Below are 9,278 nucleotides of genomic sequence, written 5' to 3'. Positions count from 1 at the left end.
ATATCCATCCCAGGGGACCATGCAGAGGCAGGCAGGCACAGGAGAAAGATGATTACAAGGTTTATTAGAGGAGCCATATTTGCCCCAGAGAGGGAGCACATGGCAGCCTCCACTATTTAGGTAGCAGCAGGGTCTGAGGGTAGGAAGTAAGGTAGATGGGAGTTCAGATGGGTCTGGGCGGAGAGAGGGAGGGGCCAGCTGTATGGCAGGAACTCCAGGGATGGGAGGAGCTCAGGTCTGGGTGGAGCTGAGGACCAAAGGTGGGCATAATGCTTACACTAATGTATGTACTAGGGCCAGGATTCGAACCAAGTCTGAGTCCAGAGCCTGTGTGCTTCCTGACAGCACTAGCCATGGAGTTGTTATTACCCCTGAATATTTTACCCATCCCACAGTTGTGAGCACAGGAAGGTGTTTGTTGTTGTGTTAGTTAGCATCAATATACCAAGCAGTGCTTAAGCCTTCTTGGGAGGAAATGGTGTAGAATGGGTTTGGTGAGGCGTAGGACAAAGCCCGGTTTAGTACTTCAATGTTGCTATTTGTAGGACCACTTGCATAGGGGCCTAGACCACCATAAACTCGCAGAAGCACACACATACCAGACTTCCTGGGTTGCTGATGTAAGAAAACTCCAATAACTCCATTTTAGCATGTTGCCTTGGGCCAGAAGCAGCTAAGGCTGCTTTGGGAGAGTAAGATAAACATTATCAGCATTGGACTTGACTGCAGTTTAACCCCAAGGTCTTTGAGAGGCCAGGGTATTAGGAGGGGAGGAGGAATGTGGACCTTTGAACTCGCTCTCTTCATTGGCCTTCCCATCTAAGAGCATGGAGCTGTGTCAGGCAGTATCAGGCTCTGCAGCCATGGTTCTGCTCCCCAGCCAGGGAATAGATCCTTGGGCCAGGCAGGAAATCAACTCCGTGAGGTGACCTTCACTTCTCTTTGGCCACAGACCCCCTGTCCCCATGGACACAAAAGAGTCTTTCAGAACCTGGTCACCTAGCATTGAACTTTTCAATAAGGCTTTTTGTTGTTGTTTTTTTTTTTCTTCCTCTAAGCTCCTTGGCTAAAATACCAGATCCCACTGTTGCTAAGATTAGGGATTTTCTCCTCCCTTTTCCCCTAGCTCAGTTTCTATTGACTAGGAGAGGCATAGAGATAGATTACTGTTTTCATGCCAAATGGAGAGCGGGTGCTTGAGCCTCTGGGGCTTTGGGAAGGATTAGCCATTATTCAGGCTTGTGTTAATAGGTCTTAGTTACTGTGCACACTCACCCTAAAGTCACACCCGGGAAGATCTGTATGTAAGGAAAACCATGGGGTCCACTAAGAGGTAATCGAACATGAATATTTATATACTGTATGGCCTGTGTGCCATGATTCACTCTGCTTATTTTCATTTTATGCATTTTGTTCCCATTTGCAGTCTCTATTTATTGCAAAGTTAGGGTGGTTAGCAAGCTAACATATCAGGGTGAATTTCCTTTTTCTGGTTATTTTTTTTTGCATTGTTTTTAAATTAATTTTCCTGCTTTCTTCTAATCTGTATCTGGGAAAGGGTGCCAGCAAGAAAGCACAAATGGTCACCAGTGCCAAACCCCAAGACACTAGGGAGTATTGTGCTTATCTTGGGGTTCTTGTTGGCATATTCCCCGCCGCTCACAGGAGTACTGGGTGCCCTGTGGTTCACACTGTGGCTGGTTTTTGGATTGCTTTTGCTGAAAAGCATGGACCCACAAATTCATTAAAAGCAGGAGAAAAGCTTGGCAGCCCTGCCTCCGTTCTGCATGCCTTGACTCTAAATCATTCTCTCTACAGTTGCTTTGCAGTCACCTTGGGTTGAGGGAAGGGTCGGTCTGACTGATATATTTTGGATGAAAGACTGAAACCACCCCTAAGGATGAGTAGACAAACCAGCCAGCCCCCAGATGAGCATAATTACCTATCATGATGAGGCTGCACCTGGAATGGAAATGGCCATCTCGAGAGAACTGGATGGCCACCCGCTTCAAGTGACGATGGCCATTAACAACTCTCCAGAACCCCTGGGAGACATGGACTGAGATAGTGGTCAACCAGGTACTTCTGACCAGTTGTCCCAAAAGTGAGCTTCCAGAAGACCTGCCACCACCTCTGACTGCCAGAACATTGCTGTAACTAAGACATTGAATAATTACGCAGACATTTTACGTATGGCCCTAATTCTTTGGTCTATTTAAACCTAAAGGTCATTTCTGTTCCTTGGAGATGGTCTAAAACTCTAGTGTCAGCTCCAGTTATCACTTAGTGACCGGAGTCACTTATTTTCTGCTTTTCCAGGTGGGAATGTAGCAACTAACATACATTTTATTTTACACACACACACACACACACACACACACACACGTATTTACTATTATTTTTCCTCCTCTCTCTTTTCTTCCTTTTTGAATATTTTGAGGCAAGTCCATGCTCAGTTGCCCAGGCAGGCCTCACACATAGAATCCTTTTGTCTCTGCCTCCCAAGTACTAGAATTAGAGGCAAACATCCATATTTCTAGAGTGTTGGGTGGTTGCCCATGGTCTGAAACTAGAGACAAGTGTTTATAGCCCAGTCCTGCTACTTAACAGCTCTGTCATGCTGGGCAAAATGACTTCAACGTTGTGAGTCTCTGGGTCCTCTTAGAGAAAATGGTCACATCAATAGAGCTTTCTTCATGGAGGAAGTTGCATGATAAAGTGCATGAAATGTGTATAAGCTCTCAACGTGGTACATGACACGTTTGAAGCAAATGTTAGTGCTAACCACACACCTGTGACCCTACCAGTAGCCAGAAGGCTGAGAAACTGCCTGTCTTGGGGCTGACCTCCTCAGGTGTTTTTCATTGTGTCCCATCCTAGAAGTTCGTTTTCTACCAGCAACCTTCCTTCCTTCTTTACTCCACACAGGGCTGGGTGTTCACCTTCTTCACTCCTCACAGGGCTGGGTGCTCACCTCTGCTTTCACTTAGAAATCCTTGCCTTGTTCTATTATAAATGCCTGCTTTCTGACCCACAGTTAAAAGAATATAAGCCATCTCATGGCTCTGCCCATTTCTCACCTTGTGTTTCTGTCTTTCACCCAGTTTTCACACCATACCACGAGTTCAAACCTACTTGCAGAGTTTTAACTGAATTGACTCATTTGTCTCTCATTTCTTCTAGCTGACCTTGATGACAGCTTTCCGATCTCAGCCTCCTTCTGCCCAATCAACACTCCCACACCTGCTTCCTATGACTGCATCCCCAGTGACAACTCCCAGTCATGAAACCTACATGACATGTCCTGAGTTTGAGACCTGGTCTCAAAGTTTGACTCTGTGCTGAGTGCTCCAATAATTCTGGTAGATTCACAGCAGATTTTTCATCTGCTATTAAGAGGCTCTACTTATGAGAACTAAATAAAGATCATGCATTTGAATTCTAATGCCTATAGGCTTTGTATTTTTCTCCCCAATGGTGCCGAACTTGGTGGTATAAAGTAGCAAATTATCATTTTTTATCATTAATCATGCTAATCTGTGTCTAAGATACCTTGATTGGGCTTTTCTTGCATGAGAGTTTCAGTGGAGTAGTGTAAGCTGTTTTGCATCTGGTGACTGCAGAAACCTCTTTTCAGGTGGCTCTTTTACATGGCCTCTGGCATTGGTGCTAGACATTCATGAGAAGCCATAATTCCTCTGTCTATGGGCTATTCCTCAGGGCTGTGTGCATGTCTTCACATGGTAGTCATTCTTTCCCAGACAAACCATGTGCAGAGAGCAAGAGAAAGGAGGAGTGGTAGAGAAAGAAAGAGAGAGAGATTGAGAGAGGTGCTAAATCATTTTTCTAACCCTACTTCTGAAGTCACATAATATTACCTCTACTGTATTGTGTGAGTGTGTGTGTGTGCCTGTGCACATGTGTGCTTATATATGCTAGTGCTAAGGATCACACCCAGGGCCTTGTTACATGTTAAGCTTGTTTCTACCACTGAGCTACTTCTCTACTTGTACTATTTTCTTTTTTTGTTGAAAGTATGTCACCAAGTCACAAAGACTGGCCTACATTCTAGATGAAAGGATTTATTTGTATTACACTATTTGAATGAAAGAGACTGAAAGAATTTACAGATATGTTTTTAAAACCATAGGAAAAGCTTATATATTTCTCTATGTACAAAATACATATCTATGTTGAACCACATGTATTTTTGTGTCTATTAAATCTATCTGGATGGGTGTAGATGCACAGAAATTAGTATTTCTACAAGTTACCTCGTTTGTTCTGATGCCCTTTCTACCACTGTGCTAAGAGTGAAGTGGTAGAACTCAGTCTGGTGGCTGAAAAGAACAACTTCTTTCTACTGGAAACAATCTTCTCAGTGATTTTGAGGTGAAGAAGTCACCAATTAAAAGCTCAACCTCCCTTTAAGACCGATGTTTTCTGTCTCAGGAAGTACCTACTCTTGGTTGGCTCTGTTTCACAACCTCCGCTCTCAGCACCCAGCAGCTGGCCTCAGGTTGGTCTTGGCCCTTGTCTTCTTTGACTCCTCAGTGGACGTCAACCTTCATGTCAATACTGACAGGAACTCGACAAACTCCCCACTATAATTCAGGTTTCTACACTAGTTGCTCATTACTGTAGCAATGGTCTGAATATGTGATCATTTAAATTTGGGAAGAGTAATAGTTTTGTCACATGAATTATTAGAACAGTATAGTTTTCCTTTATTAATTTTCTTCTAGTATTGAACAGAGAGTTGGCCTTTTTGGAGTATGTTTCTGTGAGTCAGTACAGCGATGGTTTGTACAAATCCCTTCACAATGAGCACTTACAAAAGTTATGACACTTGTGATACCTCTTTAGAATGAATTCTCAACCTAAACCCTGGTAACCACTGGTGGTTCTCCAGCATTGTGTGGAATTTTGTCACTTCAAGAGTGCTTAATAAAATGGGAACTTGTGAGGCTGGCTTGAATGTTTTTTCAATGTGATTTCTTTAAAATCTATCCAGGATAATTATTGCAGGTATCAAGAGTCTGTTCCTTTAAAACACCCTGCAGTATTCCATTGCGTGGATATGCCAGATTATTCACTTGTGCACTGGAGAACATGTGGGTTTAGGCAATCAGAAATAGAACTGCTATCAACATTCATGTGCAGAGTTTATGGGAATACATGTCCGTCCTTGCATTTTTCCTTTTCCCTTCCTTTTTGCCATCCTTCCTTCCTTCTTTCCTTCCTTCCTTTCTTCCTTCCTTCCTTCCTTCCTTCCATCTCCCTTCCTTCCTCCTTTCCTTCCTCTCCCCTTCCTCCCTCTTTTACTTCCTTCCTCCCTTCCTCCTGTCTTTTTATTTATTTATTTATTTATTTTCTTTTTGGTGCTGGTATTGGGGCTTGAACTTGAGGATCATGATGTCACTTGGCTTATTGTGCTTCAGGCTGGCATTCTACCATTTGAGCCACACGTCCAGCTTTTGGCTGGTGAATTTGAGATAATATTGTAAGTAAAATTGAAGACAGGATTTTCACTGACTTTTCAGCCTGAACTGGCTTTGAACCACAATCCACAGATCTCAGCCCCCTGAGAAGCTAGGATTACAGAGCTGAGCCACCAACACCTGGTTAATTTGCATTTCTTTGCTATGTAATTATGTTTTACTTTTTTTTTCCATCTTTTTAAAGGAAGCATCTGTTCTTATGCAATTTTTAAACTGGGCTTTTGTTTTCTTACTATTGACTTCACTGAGTTCTTCATATGTATCTATACAAGTCTTTTATAAGCTATGCAATTAGAAAATACTTTTCTTCTACCCTGTAGCTTATCTTTTTAATGATTTAATAATGGATTTCACAAAGCAACATTTTTCATTTTAATGAAGTCTGGTCTGCCACTTTTTATTTCTTCTATGAGTTGAGCTTTTGGTCTAATTTCTAAAACTTCAGTTCTCCCTTCTTCTATGATTTCTGATGAGAAATCGGTCTTGCAAATTGTTCCCCTTTGTATAGTGCATCCTGTCACTGTGGCTGCTTTCAAGAGTTATGGCTGTAGATTGCATTAATTTGATTGGAATATACCACAATGTGGGATTCTTTGGATTTTGGTTGGCGTCTTCAACCTGCAGGCTTAAACTTTTGTCCTATTTGCTAAATTTTCAGCCGTTATTTCTTCAAATTTTTCCCCCTTCCTATTCTGGAACTCTAATGACCTAAATTCCAAGTTGTAATTATAAAAAATGTTCCACTGGTCTTTGACACTATAATTTTTATTCATTCAGTTCTCTTGGTTTTTTCAGATTGGGTAATTTATACTCATGTATCTCTAGGTGCATGGACCATATTGTGCTTTCCTTAACCTGCTCTTCAGCTCATCCAGCAATTTTGTTTATATTTGTGGTTATTGCACTTTCTTTTCTGTCTAAGCTTTGCATTTGGTTCTTCTTTCTCATTACTTGGTTGAGGTATTTTTTTTACCTTAGTTACTTCAAATCATATCTGCTACTGTTTGTTGTGGCATTCTTGTAATAGCTGCTTTAACGTCTTTGCCAAGAACTTATATCTCTATTAATTTACTGACCATTAAAAAAAATACAGCGGACTGAATGGCTTAAGCAATAGAAATTTGTGTCTCACCATTTTGGAGTCTGAGCATCTAGAATCACAGTGTTGGCTGCTTATTTTTTTCTGCTTAGAATTTTCTTCTTGCATTCAGATGGCTGTCATCTCCTACATCCCCACAGTGTCTTCACTCTGCAATTACTTGTTGTCTTGTGCAGGTAAAGTCTGTCATGTAGCATTTCTTAGAAGAATAGGTGCTACTGCCCTCTAGTCTCCTGAGCTAGTCTTCTCTTGTTTGATGAGATCCTGGAGAGAGGCCTCAAGAGACCTGTATTCCTTATGGAGGAGTTTCCTTTAGTTGAATGCATATGCTTCAGGGAAAACACCTCTCTGTGTTCCCAAAGAGAAAAAGGATGACACAGGAGGCAGGAGAAGGTCAGCACAACCATGGTTTTCTTCAGGAGGTCCAAGTGCCATGCTTTGGGATATTATTTATGTTTTGAGTCTCCATGCTCAATTGACCTGTAGACATCAGGCTATGCCCTGTTCCAAGGCACCTGCATACTGTATATAATAGTTGCATTCAGACTCTGCTTTGTTCTGAGTTACTCCATTTCGCAAAACAGTTTGCTCCATTCCAAACGCAAATGCTGAAGACGAATGATGCTATACTTTGTTTGCTCATACAAGTAAACAACCACCCTCTGTCTAGCACCAATCACCAGACAGACTGATAAATGACTCACTTGTACAAATAAAAGATTAGCACCTAGGAACTTATCAAGTTAAATCGAGACCAAATGGACTCCTGGGTGTGTCCAATCCACATTAAAACAAAACAAAACAACAAAAAACCAAACCATGCCCATGAAGTTACTGTTGTACCAGAATAAGAACTAAGAAAAACTACTCCCTGAAATCATAAAAGGAAGGCACCTAGTGCAGGTATGTGGCACACACACCGACCCTTCATCAGACCGTGTGCTGCACACTTCAAGGATGGACAAATGAGGAATTCCTGACTATTCCCCAGAGGCTTGATCACCTTGACTCCTTTGCCTGACATGACCCACTCAGATTGCCTTCCATCAGGACCCAGTAAACCTGGAATCAAGTCTGTACTTTGAGCAGCATTGAACCTTGAACTAGCTCTGAGTTTTTGAGTTTTTATATGCTTTTTCAGCATGTCATTAGTGGTCCAAGGAGGTTTCACCATGATGTTTCCATATGTGCATACAGTATTGCCTGATCGAATTCACCCCAGCTATCATTCACTCATCCCTTCTCCCCATTCTGCAAACAGTATCAATAGGTTTCACTCTTCTATTTTTCCTACATGTAAATAAAATACTAGTCATCCTTATTCACCCTCTCCACTCACCTTCCTCCCTCCTTAAGAGAATCTGCCTTACATTCTTGTCATTCTTTTTTAAGTATATATTGATTATACCAAGGGATTTCATTGTGATATGCTACACATGCATATAATAAATCAGATAGACCTCTCATACTTCATTTCTTTCCTTTGTCTTCCCTACCTCTCTCTTGTTTAGTAGCTTTTAGTGAGTTTCCTTATACTATATTCATACAAGGTATCAATATAGTTTGATTTCATTCACTCTCCCTCATTGTTTTGCTTTTCCCCATTCCTCTTTGTCCCACAATTACAATCCAAATGCAATGCAATGCAAAATTGTATTCTTCTTTATGGCTGAATAATACTCCATTGTGCGCATATATGTAAACATATATATATATGTATGTATATATATATACATATATATATATATATATATATATACATATCTATATATCGTATTTTCTTGATCCAGTCATCAGTTGCAGGGTCCTGGGCTTCTTACATAGCTTGGCTCTTATAAAAAGCACTGTGATAGCTGTGAGTGTGCAGGTATCTCTAGTGCATGCTAACTTATACTCTTTGAGTTTGTGCTCCAGCGTGACAGCATTTGATTCTTCGTAGTTCTATCTGTCATTAGGGGGCGAGCTCCATATTGATTTCCATAGTGGTTGCCATCATTTCTTCATATTATCTATCACCTTAGTGTACAAATGTTCTTTTTTTTCTACAAATTTGCTACTGTAAGCTTTCAGAGAAAGGAATCCTCCTCAGGCAGGAGAGAGTTTATTAGCAGAACCAAACCCCTGTCCACACGAGATGTAGTGTGCAGAGGGGTGACTTATGGCAGGGAGAGGGTTATATAGGGAGAGGGTGGGGAGGAGGTATGGCCACGACGGATATGGGAGTGACCTCAGAGGATGAGGAAGTGACCTCAGAGCCCCAGAAACCTCCTACTGCCCCCATGTGTGCCAATTATCTGGGTCACAGGTACTGAGTGGGGCTTCTTGGGAGGACTTTGCACAGTTGTGCATGAAGGGAGAACCAAAGGGAAGGGGCCATTTTTTTCCTTTGTGGACCTAAAAGTTAGCATTTATTGTTCATTTTCATGATCATGCCCATTCTGACTGGAATGAAATGAAATTTCAATCAATGCTGCCTTCATTTCCATTTAATTTATGGCTAGGGATGTTCGCTTTATAATATATACATATCTAACATTATTCTTTGGACAGATGAGATGACAGAAAACATTAGTTTAAACCAATATGAAAAGGGCTAGATTAGAAATTAAAACCAGGAAGCAGTTAAACTTCCCTCCCACTATACCTTGTTTTAAATGCTAAGTTACAAGAAATGCTAA

General features: G+C 41.4%; 1 long non-coding RNA gene across 1 annotated transcript; it reads left to right on the top strand.

Moving 5' to 3' along the window:
• Positions 1-213: 213 nt before the first annotated feature.
• On the top strand, positions 214-3,445 carry LOC122102330. The gene is made up of 2 exons (XR_006146482.1): positions 214-2,079; positions 3,184-3,445. It is a non-coding gene; the product is annotated as an uncharacterized LOC122102330 (long non-coding RNA).
• Positions 3,446-9,278: the final 5,833 nt, after the last annotated feature.

Source organism: Dipodomys spectabilis, unplaced genomic scaffold (genome assembly GCF_019054845.1).
Source record: "Dipodomys spectabilis isolate Male_0828 unplaced genomic scaffold, ASM1905484v1 ptg000783l, whole genome shotgun sequence".
In the NCBI taxonomy this organism is placed as follows: Eukaryota; Metazoa; Chordata; class Mammalia; order Rodentia; family Heteromyidae; genus Dipodomys; species Dipodomys spectabilis.
Note: the sequence above shows the minus strand (reverse complement) of the source record. Positions and strands in the feature narration are given on the sequence as shown.